This window comes from Nicotiana tabacum, chromosome 2 (assembly GCF_000715075.1).
Source record: "Nicotiana tabacum cultivar K326 chromosome 2, ASM71507v2, whole genome shotgun sequence".
Taxonomy (NCBI): Eukaryota; Viridiplantae; Streptophyta; class Magnoliopsida; order Solanales; family Solanaceae; genus Nicotiana; species Nicotiana tabacum.
Genome location: NC_134081.1, coordinates 10,700,351 through 10,714,404, shown reverse-complemented (window position 1 = coordinate 10,714,404; position 14,054 = coordinate 10,700,351). Strand labels below are relative to the sequence as shown.

Genomic DNA, 14,054 nt, shown 5'->3' with positions numbered 1-14,054 from the left:
AATAGAGGTATTTGGGTGCGATTTTGATGTTTTGAGATTTTTGTTGTTTAGAAACCCTATATTACTCTCTTGCTCTTTCCTTGCTTAAAACCTCTCCTCTCTATTCTAGTGATTTGTATTGCTCTCAGTTCTTCATCGCTCGATACTTCTCTCTCTCTTTTCAAAACATGCCTAACATGCCTTTTGAGTCTAGTGAGGGAAGTGATGCTATCCCTTTCGCGATGGTGTTCCCTCCCCACGAGGAGAATGTTCCCACCGTCGCCGAGGAAGGAAGTTTCCCGTTGGTGGATGAGATAATTCCTCGCAACCCTGATACTAGATCTAATTTATCCAAATCACCTGATGTTGACCCTGGAGCCTTTCGATCACTGATGATGGAGAAGGAATTGGGAGAGCTTAAGTCCAAGTTCGGCCTTCCCGATCACATCAAATTAATCCCAACTGGGTGGGATATGGTGCAGGTCCACCGTCCTGGGTACTGCACCTTCTACGCCTATACGGATGCTTACTAAATTTACCGAGCTAACCGAGGTCGAACTGACTCTTCAGCATTTAATACATCTGTCCGCCTCCAACTTTTATAGGGGGGCGATGTTGAACCTTCACCATCGAGGAGGCAAGTGCTTGGTGGTGAAGATGGATGATAAAGCTAACCGCCAATTCTGGTTCAACTTCTTCTTCATCAGAACCGAGGACATGGTGGCCAACGTCAATGGTTTTCCTGAGGCGTGGAATTGTACTCGTAAGTACCTAATTTCCTCATATGTAGGTGTCTGTTTTTTTCTCCCGTGCTTGGTCGTGGTCTTTGACTTCTTGCATTTTTCTTGTGCAGCCAAGACCCGCCTCCTCATTTGGTCGAAGACATTTCTGACTGGGTTGGTCGGCTCCTCCCTCACATCGTAGGGATCCGTGAGTATATTCAACTCAAATCCAAAATCCTTCATTACATCCCGAAAGAATTCCTATTTGATTTCAAGCCGAGTGAGTTTACATTAGTGATGATCTACATGAGGGGCGAGCATATGGTACTTGAAGCCGTACTTGCGATATTTTCTTGAGAGAGATGAGTGAATCTTTCATAAATCTTTGGATTGAGTGCTAAAATTCTTAAGTGAACCAGGCAACTGGAAAGTAAAAGTGGAGAGTTTGGAATCCACCATGACCTACATGATAGAGAAAGAGTCCTTGATGAGTAAAGTCAACTTTTGATGCTCAAATGTCACCCTAGAACTATATGTGCACAAATGTTTAACTTGTCGCCTTGTTGATAATACATAAGTAGTTTGGGTAATTGTTGGTCCCAACTGATATGCGGATGGCTCACCTTCGACTCGCTGAAATGATCCTTAACTTTTGGAGGTGGGAACTAATTTACTTGCTTGAGGACAAGCAAAGACTTAAGTTTTAGGGAGTTGATAAATGGAGATTTTGACTACTTATTAGCGCTTTTTAACTTTTGTTTTAGTTTAAAAGCATTGAATTATGCTCCCGAAACTAATGAAATTGTACAAAATTGCAGGAATACTGGAAGTTGGGCTCCTGAGATGAAATCTGACTCAAAGAGGAGTAGTCCAAGTACAAGGCAACAAAGGGCACAGAAGCAAACAATGTGCGGTGGCAGAAGGAATTCTACGGCCGCAGAAGAAATTGCGTACCGTAGAATTCCATTTGCGGCTGCAAACAAAGAAGGAAAACTCAGCAGATATTTGTGTAAATTGCGGACAGCACATGAATTGTGCAGCCGCAAAAGCTGGGCTAGGATTCAAGATTAGAGAGTATGCAAATTTCCAAGTCCCGAGTCTCTGTTGCGGACCGCATAAGATTGGCTTGCGACCGTAGACCTAATTGTGCGGACCGCAGAAGATTACCTCGCGGCCACAGTTCAGAAATGTGCGGCCGCAAAACTCCACTTTCTGCCAAGATGAAGAAATCTGCGAACCGTGCATGGAATTGTGCGGCCGCAGAATCTTCCGAGGGGCATTTTTGTCTGAAATTTTCAGACTTGTATAAATAGAAGAGTTTCACGAAATTAGGTCAAATTTTGAACATCAGCAATTACTGTAGCCATTTTTCTTTGCCATTTTTAGAAGTTTACTTTGCTTTGGTGTATTTTACAATAGATTTAATTATTTTAAACTTTCATTATAAGTTTAATTAGTCTTTCTTCTTCATTTTCTTCATACCTAAGTATGAGTAGCTAGATTTTTACTAGGGTTGTGACACAACCCTAATGTGTAAACCTTATGGGTATTCAATTTAGTGCTTGTTTATGATTGAGTATTTATTATTTAGCTTAGTTCATGATTTAATTTGAGGAATTAATGATTACAAATATTAGTTCATGCCTATTTGACTTAGTCTCTTCTTGAGAAAGAGAGACCTAGTCTAGGATAACTTGGTTGACAATGAATTGGGTCAATTGAGAGATTGATTTACCCAATTAAAGAGTTCAACCTAGAGATAGTAATAACCCGACTTCAGATTTTATCAACTGTTTTGTGTGACACCCATTTGGTCTTGAGAAAGCCAAATTGGACAAAACCATTCTCTGACCGAGAGGTATTGAGTGGTTGATAGCTATAATATACCCCAGTCAACAGAACAAGCATTAAAGTCCTTATCTCATTAGGCAAACACCTAGGTAATGGTCACAACCCTAGGCTTTTTATCAATTTGGAAAACCCCAAAAATAATTATCTCTAGTCTTGACTTCGATCAACATTTTGAGAAAACGACCTCGGAATCGGGATTTGACGGTTCCAATAGGTTCGTATGATGATTTCAGACTTGGGTGTATATTTGAATCGGGTTTTGGATAACCATGGAGCGTTTTGGCACTTAATAGTGAAAATCAACTATTTGAAGGTTTAAAGTTCTTTAAATTTGGTTTGGAGTAGGTTTTTGAGTAATTGAAGTCCGTTTGGAATTCCGAGTTTGGGAATAGTTTCATATGGTAATTTAAGACTTGCACACAAAGTTTCGTGTCATTCCGAGTAGTTTAAGTATGTTTCGGCGCGTTGGTAGTAAATTGAAGAACTTGAAGTTCTTAAGTTTGAATCAATTTGGTTTGGGGTATGATTCTTAGATTTGATATTGTTTTACACGTTCCGAGAGTTCGAGCTAGTCCGCTTTATGATTTCAAACTTGTTGGTATGTTCGGCGGGGCCCCGGGGGCCCCGAGTGTTTACCGGACGAGGCTCGGACCAAGTTGGAAATTTGGAGCCAAAAGCCGAAGCTTTCAGTTTCTGCTACAACCGCATCTGCGCTTGGGAAGCCGCAGATGCGAACTCGCAGAAGCGAGCTCCAAGCCGCAGATGCGAAAAAGGGAAAGGTTGCCACTGGCCGCAGAAGCAACCAAGGAAGCGCACCTGTGAGCCCGCAGGTGCGAAGACCATGACCGCAAAAGCGGAAAGGGCGCAGGTGCGATGGGCGTAGCCGCAGAAGCGGGACCGCATATGCAGTCACAGCTCCGCATGTGCGAAAATCATTGTTGGGCAGAACCTTAAAATGGACGAGCTCAGTCCATTTTTATTCATTTTTCTTCCATGTTTGGGCGATTTCAGAGCTCTTTGAGAGGAAATTTCAACTAGCAATTTGGAGGTAAGTTAATTCTACACACCTCGAGTTAAATACATCGATTTTGGGTAGATTATAACTAGTAAATCTTAGAAATCAAGGGTGTAGGTGAAAAACCTAAATTTTTATAAAAATGAGATTTTAACCACGAAAATGGTTATGGAATTGGATAGAAATTATATATTTGAGTTCTTGAGATTATGGGTAATGTTTTTATCCGAAAATTTTCGGAATCCGAGCACGTGAGCCCGGGGTGAATTTTAGAAATTTTACCATTTTGGATAGGGTAATTTATTTAATAGATGAATTTCGAATTATTGAACATATATTAATTATTGTGTATAATATTTGGATAGCTTCAAATTTTTCGGCGTCGAATCGAGAATTTTACGCGACGCGGTAATCGGAAAGTGGACTTTGAGACAAGGTAAGTCTCTTGTCTAATCTTGTGAGGGAGAAATTATCCCATAGGTAATTAAAGTAAATAATTGTCGCTAATTACGGGGCCTACGTACGCACGAGGTGACTAGAGTCCGTGCGTAGCTACTATTAATGCTAAAAGCCGGATAGTTTAGGACTTAGAGCATGAATTACTTGTGTAAATTTTATTCTTTATTAATTAAATTATTTAATGTATATATTGTGAATTGTTATGAAAGGTAGTAAAAGATGAAATTTTTATATGCTTAGTTTTTGTTTAGATTAATTAATTGTCGAGATAAATTGTTATCCTCTCGAATAAATTTTTCAATAAATACTCTCATTCCGGAGGTACATAAGAAAATGTCCTCCTTTCTTGTGGAGCGGGCCGAACGCCTCAGCAGGATAGATGCATCTATGGATTGTGTCGCACGTCCCTCGGCAGTGTACACGAAACTCTGGATCGGGCCGTACGACCTCGGCAGAAATCGTGCTTAATAGTAATAATAATTACACGATACTTAGACAGTTTGTTACAACTTGTAAAGCTATTTGATAAATTGAAAATTTATTGAGATTGAATTGCAACTTGTAAAGCTATTTGATAAATAAAATTTTTTTCTTGAAATTGAAAGATTTAATTAATAGATTGGAAATTGTTGCATTTGAAGGATTTTTATTATTTCTGCTAATTGAATAAAATTATTGTTAACTCTGTAAATCATGCTGATTTGAACAATTATAATTTATTCTATTTATTATTGTTGACCCTTAGTGAGTATCAAAGTCGGTCATCTCGTCTCTACCACTTCTAGATTAGGCTTGATACTTACTGAGTACACGTTGTTTACATACTCATGCTACACTTGCTGCACTTTTTGTGCAGGATCTGAGACAGATACTAGTGGAGGACCTATCATCGTACATCCTCGTTATCCAGGGGCGTAGTGGTGAGTTGCCTTGCCATCCTGCAACTACCAGTGCCTCTTCTTGTATTGTTTTTATTCTGTCTATTTTCATTTCAGACAGTATATGGAGTTTTGTATAATCTACTAGATGCTCATACACCAGGTCTTGGCACACACATTGGTAGAATTCAGTGTCTTATTATTTTTCTTGGATTTAAATTTTATTAATATATATTTAATTTATTAGTTGGCTTGCCTAGCTATAGTATTGGACGCCATCACGACCTACAAATGAAATTGGGTCGTGACACAAAGAGTGTACCTTGTGTAGATAAAAGGACATTTCTCCAATTTCAATTGTAATGTCACTTGGAGGTCCTGATTTACAACGCTAAGTTTACGCATAAGTTTCATAAATTCACTGTTGATGTTAGCTTAATCAACTGAAAAAAAGACTTTCAACAAATTATTGGATAGTATTTGATAGGTACTGGTTATTTATCAACTTATTATCTACTAATAAGATATCCATATAATCAACATTAGGTTACATAATCAAAACCAAAACGCCCCCGTATCTTCGTTCCTTTCATTCTTCAACTAGAATATATGAAAGTTAAATCAAACATCTAATGGTATGTATATCTTTGACCACTAATCAGCTAATACAAAAGTAAGCTGGAATTTTATATTACTCAGATTAACACACTAATACACTTGGGAGTACTGAATCAATTATTTAAACTCTACTAAAAAATAACAAAAAATAAGAATATTATGAACAGGAAAAAGAAATATGAATATAATACTGGAGATGTTCACATAAAAAATTTAGTGATCTGACTCTCATACTCTTGGAAAAAAAGCAGTCCGGTGCACAAAGCATCCTATATTCCCGCAAGGTCCAGGAAAAGGCAGCTCCTCAAGAGGGTGTAATGTAAGTAACCTACCATGATACAAGCATCATTGGCTGATTCCACGATTCGAACCTGTGACCTATAGGTCGCACGGAAACAACTTGACTGTTGCTCCAAGGTTCCCTTCCATAAAATGGAATGGATTGTTTACCCGAAAAACGGATAGAGTTGAATTTGTACGTAGTTCTAAGGGTATGTGGTATAACTTGACACAAATCGTAAGAGTAAATAGAAATATCGAATATTGACTATAAAAGATGAAAAATAATCGGGTTGAAATGAGGATGATTTATGGATTAAACAAGATGAATCAATTTATGAAGCTAAAAAAAGGATAATTCTTCAATATGGGAGTGTATGATATCTTAGTTACAATGTATGCAAAACTTGATGCTTTTACAGAAATATAGTCATTTCTTTTATAGTGGGGGGATCCTACTTTAGATATAATTAAAAATACATAGTGGGAAACCTATGATAAATCAGTTTTTTCCTAATTCCCGCTGAGATTCTCTCCCTTAGTGCGGCTGTAACGGCTCTTGTCTATGAGCTCGATCTTGATCGGATTCGGTATTGGTCGGTATTGGCCGGTTTCCAGTTTTAGAGCTCGATGCGGGTTTGAGCTCGATGCCGACTCAGGGTTCGGTATTGACTTAGGCTCGGTATTGGTTGGCCTCTGGCTCTTAAGCTCGATTCCGTCGCTTCTCAGTATAGTTTGATTTGGACTCGAGCTCGGTAATGGCGTCGAGCTCGGTATTTAATCTGACTCTGAAACTCGAAATTTGTTCGTGCCTTCTTCAAATCTTACCTCGATATTACGAAGATACTCTTCGGTCCATCTTCACCAATCGTACGAAGGTTGAAAACGGTTTTGACAATACATGGATTGAACCACCTATGCATATAAGCTCATGTAACTCAAGAATATTTCCCTCATAAATTACTTCTTAAAATGTAGCGTTAAGAAAACACAGAGGAACCTGCCATTTTATCTAAGTTGTGTGAAAAAACAAGATTTCAAATAATAAGGATGGATAGACTAACATGTTATATATAACCAACAACAACAATAACATATCCAATATAATCTCAACAGGACAAACTCTGGGGAGGATGGTGTATACGCAGACCTTACCCCTATAATGTGGAAATAGAGAGGATATTTTTAATAGACCTTCAGCTCAAGGAACATATAAGCACAACGGTAAGGGAAAAAAATGATAGTGTAGAAGCCATGAAAAATAAGCAGTAACAAGAGCAAGACAATAAGATGACTGAAACGAAAGAAAGAACATGTAGTAATTGAATCCTAAGAATAGAAAAATATGAGAATACATACCACAGTTAAACCTCTCTATAACAACATCCCTATATAACAACACTTTTCTATAAAAGCCAAATTTTTCGAAATCAATTTTTATGTTATGTTATAATATATGTTTTCTATAATAATACTTCGCTATAACATCTAAAAATATTCGAAACAAATAAGACTGTTATAGAGATGTTTGACTGTAATATTACTGGTATAAAAAAGAGGAACGTAACAAGTAGTAGTCTAAACATGTTACATATAACCAAGATTGCAAAAAACTCCCCATAATAAATTACAGCAAAATATTACCAAATCTGGCCTTCACAACAGAAGGCTTCGGATGTAGAACCAAGCTTCAGAAGTGCCATTTTGTTTGCATGAATCTTTGGCTAAGAAGGAGAAATCAATTTATTTTGAGTAATGCTTTTTTAAAAAGTACTTTTGGACAGAAGCAGTTTGTGTTTGGCTAATCACTCTGAAAAGCACTTTTGAGCAATAATTTGTGTTTGGCCAAACTTTTCAGAAAGTGCTTTTAAGTATCAAATTACGAATAAGGACATGAATATATTTACTTAATATTTAATATTATAAGTAAATAAATAATCTCAAAATTTTGTTATTACAGGCAATAATTAAATTTTTTTATTTTATTTAAGTAAAATATGAAAATAAAATTTAAAAGTACTTAATTCCTTTAATATAAGTTAAATGTATTAAAAATTATTCAACAAATATAAAAGCATTCACCCCTAAAGTCACTATATATTAGAAAGTTATCCTAAAAGTAATAAAAAATATGTATACATTAATATCCTAAGTATTAAGTTTAATGGTTATTTTGGTATACACTATATTTTGTTAAGGGTATTCTTGGTAAGAAAAAAAGTCAAAACTACTTCTGCTTCTGCTTCTGCTTCTGCTTTTGGAAAGAAACTATTTTTTTCTGCTTCTCCTTCTGCTTCTTCCCAAAAGTATTTTTTTTTCCCCAAAAAAGCTTGGCCAAACACCTCAAGTTAGGAAAAAAAATATTTTTGAAAAAAAAAAAATACCCTCTTAAGAAACTTGACCAAACAGGTTATAAGACAAATACAGTAAAAACTATATTTAGAAATAAGAAGGAAATAGGAATTTGGTGTAGTTTGTTGTAAGTAGAAGTAAAGTTTGTGAGTGAATAAGTCCCGAGTCTTAAGTGATAAAAGAGAGAAAATCGGTTACTGAGTTGCTGAAACTGTCCTCACTTTCCTCTTACTTCTCACTAGCTAGGTGTGGATTTAGTCTACGTGCTATACTTTAGGTGCCAAAATCAATTCATTTTTAGTAATGCTGGTAAGGGATCTTTATCCGAATAGTTCTATCGGATTTACTATTTACTTTTTCTAGCCACAATTAAACCTCTATATAAACAAGCTTATTTATTCTTAAATTTTTTTGCTGTTATAGAAAACATATATTATCATATAGCATGAAAATTAGTTTCATAAAAAGATTGGCGTTTATAGTAATAACTGTTATAGAAATGTCTGACTGTAGTATACAAAGATTATACACTGATTATATACAAATTATGCATCCACTAGTTATATTTATTGTTTAGTTTAAGTGGTTGAGTGAATAACTATTTTTTTACGGCTAGAAGTAACAAATATAATATTTACTGAATTGTAGTCTCTCCCCCGGGGAGAAAAAAAATAAACTGCATTACTACTAGCATTTAACTCCCTTCAAAGACATTTGACAATTTAGTGCTACAAATGATTGTAACTGACCTAATCGACCCGTTTATAAAAAGGATCATTAAGTTTTAATAAAGTGAAAATCAGAGGTGTCATAATACTTGATTTTGGATTTTGATCAATATGCAAAACTAAGATTACATATATTTGTAGTTAATTTCATCGTTGTACTTGTAGATGTATGTTAATAGCTTAATAGAAACCTTGCCATGAATTGAACAATTTCAAAGTAACTAAAAATGAATATTTCGAAAAAGAAAATGAAACACGCCCGGTGAGTGATATTTTGTGGAATCTTTAGTAGGCGTTTGAACATAAAGATCAGAGATTTGAAAAAAAAATATTTTTTGAAGTTAAATTGAAAAAAAATATTTTTTGAAGTTAAATTGAAAAAAAATATTTAAAAATTAAAGTTATGTTTAGACATGTATTTTAGTTGAAAAAATATTGCAATTTTGTGAGAGAGAAATATTATTTACTTGCAAAAGAGGTAAAAACTACTTTTTCAAATTTGAAATTCATCTTCAAAAATTCAGTTAAATGTTTAATCAAAAACTAAAATGCCATTTAATGATGTTCTTTATCATTAAATGCTATTTTATTACATCTGGTTTCTAGAGTATTTATTGCATGTTATCGCCACTATTCGACCAGATCTACGTAATATTTGTTGTTTCTTTAAAAATTCCGTCTAGGGATATTATTGTTTGCGAAGATTAGCCCTTATTTCTACAAATTTAATTATTTGAACCAAGTTTTATATTTTTTGGTCAAACAATTTGGCGTCGTCTGTGGGAATTTCTTAGGTAATTTTTTAGTTTCTTCTAGATCTACAATTGATGCAAGTCACTAACATCAAAAAATCCCGAGATCTCCCTTCTTTGTGTGTGCAAAACCCTATATGGCAGGTAACCGAGTGGAAAGGACGAGGATAACATGTGGCTTCCTAACCAACCTCTTAAACGTCATCAACGAAAGCTGTGAAACGGCAAGTGAGGACACGACGCCCACTGCGTCCCCTAGGCGAGAGCAGGCACCGCCCCCACACTGCAGCATAACAAAACTCAATGGGAGAGGGACCTCCACGTGTACAGAGGAAGGGACACCCCCAGCTGTGAAAAAACTCCTCGAAGCATGGCTAACTGACTCATTAACAAGCATCCTCAACAAATCCGCTCCAGGCGCGACTGCAGAAGCCGCGGGGACTTGCGCGATACAACAAACAAACGAGTAGTGCAACCAACCCCTCCCTCCAACGACAGGTATAACTTACAATGTTCACTACAAGAAAATGACTTTTAGGGACGAGAATAATGGTCCCTAAAAGCTTATTTCTGGTCCTAGAATATCTATAGCGACCGGTTAAAACTGGTCGTCACCGGTCGCTAGATCCTCCGCCGTTAAAGGTTATTAACGATGGGTTTTACATCTGGTCCCTAAATGTGTTTGGCGACCAGACTAATCTTGGTCCTTGAAAGGTATTAACAACTAGTTGGAATCTGCTTTTAAGGACCAGAAATATGGTGTTTACTGCAAATCAATGTCATATAATATTTAGTGCCTTTAAACATTTAGCGACGAGTTTACCGGTCATAAAACGCTCTAAGGACAAGAAGATCTGATCCTTAATCTTATTTAGGACCAAGCATGTGTGGTCAAAATTCTAATTTTTCATAAATTTTCAAATCTGATATATTCATTCTACAAATAGAAAATTTAATCACAAAAAGATAATATAATGATAGATAAGGTTTCATATATAATAATTACTGACAAAATTAGTGGCACTGTACAACCATGGTGAAATATTTTTTGGACTACCCTTCAGCTAAAGTTTTAGCTAACATCCCTAAACTTAATATGATATTTTGTCCAACGTTCCTAGCAAAGCAAAAGTCTACTGATTGTATGTCTTCAAAACCCGCATCTATATTTGTAAACTTTAGCCTCCAAAACCTGTAAAAATATTCAAAAAATCCTTTTAATAAGAAATTGTAAATATCACTAGAAAATTATATTAAATAATTTTTTCAATTTTACTCTAATAATAATTTGACCTCTCACCTTGAAAAGTGTCCAAATTCACCAAGTGTAGTATATATACACTTCAAAAATAAAATAGCAATGTAAACGAGGCTGCATGAATATAAAAAAAATGAATTAAAAAAACTATGTTATATAACTGTTGTGTCATTTATGAAAACCTAGAAGGATAATCCTCAACCAAGAACAACAAATTTTGTTTCAAGTTGAACATCTAGACAATAGTTTATATGTACTTAATGAAAATCTAAACAATAGTGTATATCCACAAGGCACATCTGAAACATCAAAGCAGTAAAGCTATAAGGAATTTTATTTTTACTGAAGTTTGATAGCTTTTATGCATCTAACTTGGTAGGTATTCATGCAGAAATGATGCACTTGTGGGTAACTTATCAAAAGCTCTTATCACAGCAATTGTGGAAGTTTCTTGTATCGCTAAACATGAAAAAATAAGACCATTGCAATGTGGAGGAAGCTATAGCATATTTTATTTTCTTGAAGTACCAGCAGATGAAACCACTAATTGCAGCAATTGTCATATACTACATAGTAAATACACGAGAAAGCTCTTTAGTGCAGAGCTCGCCATCAATAATAGACTAAGCCTTAATTCCAAACAAATTGAGGTCGATTATATCAATCCTCTCAATAAATTGTCGCCACTCAGACATTCATGAAAAAGCTCACAGCAAAAACAAAATCAATACAACACCATACAAGTAGCAAGTAACACCATACAGTACCAACCCACTTTTAAATGCAACACCATACAAATAAGTTGATGAATTCTAGCGACTCCACAAATATTTTTTACATGTAAATAGTCCATGAACTCCATTGATTTCACAAAGGTACATCAATTAGAAAAAGAAATTTACACCAGCAAATATAGTAAAACAAGCATTCTTAAATATATGCATTGAACTCATCTTCTAGTGAGGCAGATTGTCTCCCTCCATATTATTTGCATATAGTGGAATTGACCTATTTCATTCCACGTCGATTGGGTGGAACTCTTTGGTAACACACGCTGGGTGAGCATGGGGGAAATTGAAATTAAGAAAAGACAATTGGTGCAGGATTTAAGAAGCATCATGGGTGGGGTTTGAGCTGCATTTTGCTGTCAATGGTATTCCTTGTTGATTCAGCTCATTGATCAACAAGTTAAATGGAATACTACTGGGAGATTTTTCAGCTTTAAAAAGCTCTTCTTTAGCTGTTATAGTAGCATGAAACTTACTAACACATTAAGCAATTTATACCTCTTCAATCCAAAAAAGACCAAAAATTCAATATAGCACTTATAGTGAAAAGCTAAAAGACTAGAGGGATTTTACTACTTTCAGCAATATAACATTTCATCTAGGACTGTTTTACAACAAGATAGAACACACCGTTCTACTTAAAAGAGAAGCACGGATACTCCAGAAATTGATAGAAAATAAAGTTTCTAATTCTCACTTTGTTGGGTTATAAATGAGCCACAAATACTCCAGAAGTTGAATACAATAAAAAGTAATTGCCAAGAATTCTAAAAGTAAACCAATGCATGCTAGACTAGCTGACTAAAAGTTAGAGAAGTCGAAAAAAACTGGCTAAATATTACATTAAACAAGTTTTGAAACTTACTAACACATTAAGCAATTTGTACCTCTTCAATCCAATAAAGACCAAAAATTTTATATAGCACTTACAGTGAAAAGCTAAAACACAAATGTAAACCAACAACTGTAAATTATATTAAGATGATCTTACTAGTTGCCGTGGTCTAATTATTAGATGTTCGCACATTGAGAGAAGTCTTAGAGGTTGTAATAGTGATATTTACTAGTTGAGACTAGTTGCAGCAGTCTCACTATTAGTTGCAGCTAAAACACAACTTTTAAGCCAAGTAACACATTAGTTGCAAGAGAGATTTTACTAGTAGCAGCAATGTCATTCATATTTGCAACAGCAATAAAACTTTTCATCTAGGATAGTTTTACAACAAGATAGAACACATCATTCCAATTAAAAGAGAAGCACAACACTAGGCATCGGGTACTGTATTCAAATATTTACTGCTAAAGAGAAAAGATTCTCTAAAATCTAATACTAAATTCCTATTAAAGGGACTGAAACATAGAAATACACTCACAAACAATCTAAACAAAATGAAGTAAAGATAATTTTTTTTATGGAAAATAAACAATTGCAGACAAATCCTTACTCCAACTTGAATAAAACCAAAAATTCTTCTAAGCGTAAGTTTCAAATATAAGAACAGAGAATATAGCAGAGGAAGAACAAATTTGAAGGGAAAAAAACCAAACAAAGCATAGGCTTTTACAAACAATTCACAAAGGGACACCCAATCAAATATAATCTAGAAAAGAAATTGATTGTAAAAATATTTGTTGCGCAGCAACCAATTTCTACCAACAAAAAAAATTAAAAAATTAAGATTTCACAAACCTGCAAAAATGGGTTGTTGAGAAATAATAAACAAAGGTTAACTCAGAAGATATATAGAGAAAGAAAGTGTGCTTACTTGTGGTGAGATGAGTAGCAGATTTTCAGCTTGATATTCCCCCCAAACCTGCAAAAAATGAGTTTAGCAAACCCATCGTAAGAGAGACAAAAGAAAAATGTTTCTTAACATACCAAGAAAAAAATTTCTTAACATACCAAGAAAATGCCTTTGAGAGAAATATGGAAATTTAGGGGATTTAGGGTTTTTACTTCTATGAGGAGCGAGGGAGATGAGACTTGACGGTAGATTTAGGTTTGATAAAAGTTAGAGTTTTTTAAGTAAATTTTATTATGTTTTATTCCAATATTGGTATGGCGTCACTTTCTCCCGGTAAATTTTTATTTTAAGGACCATACATTAGAACAAATTTTATTTCTATTTAATATTTTAACAAAAAAATAGAGATTTAAGGACCGGTGTATATTCTCGTCCTTACTAGTTACTTATAGGGACCAGATTCATACATCGTCCCTAAATGTTGGTCCCTAAAACATCTTTTTCTTGTAGTGGTTACTGATAGTGCACGTGATAACGCCCTCGCTGCCATTCTAAAAAGAATGGAAGAAATGGAGAATGCAAATAAGGCACTTCGAGACCAGATGAAAGAATACCAAGGACGGGTTGATA

The 14,054-nt window shown here is 35.1% G+C and overlaps 1 long non-coding RNA gene across 1 annotated transcript; it reads right to left on the bottom strand.

The window, feature by feature from the left end:
* Positions 1 to 10,602: 10,602 nt before the first annotated feature.
* On the bottom strand, positions 10,603 to 13,717 carry LOC107761100 (uncharacterized). Its single transcript, XR_001642525.2, has 4 exons — positions 13,583 to 13,717; positions 13,446 to 13,493; positions 10,934 to 11,005; positions 10,603 to 10,825 (listed from the first exon to the last, which is right to left on the bottom strand). It is a non-coding gene; the product is annotated as an uncharacterized LOC107761100 (long non-coding RNA).
* Positions 13,718 to 14,054: the final 337 nt, after the last annotated feature.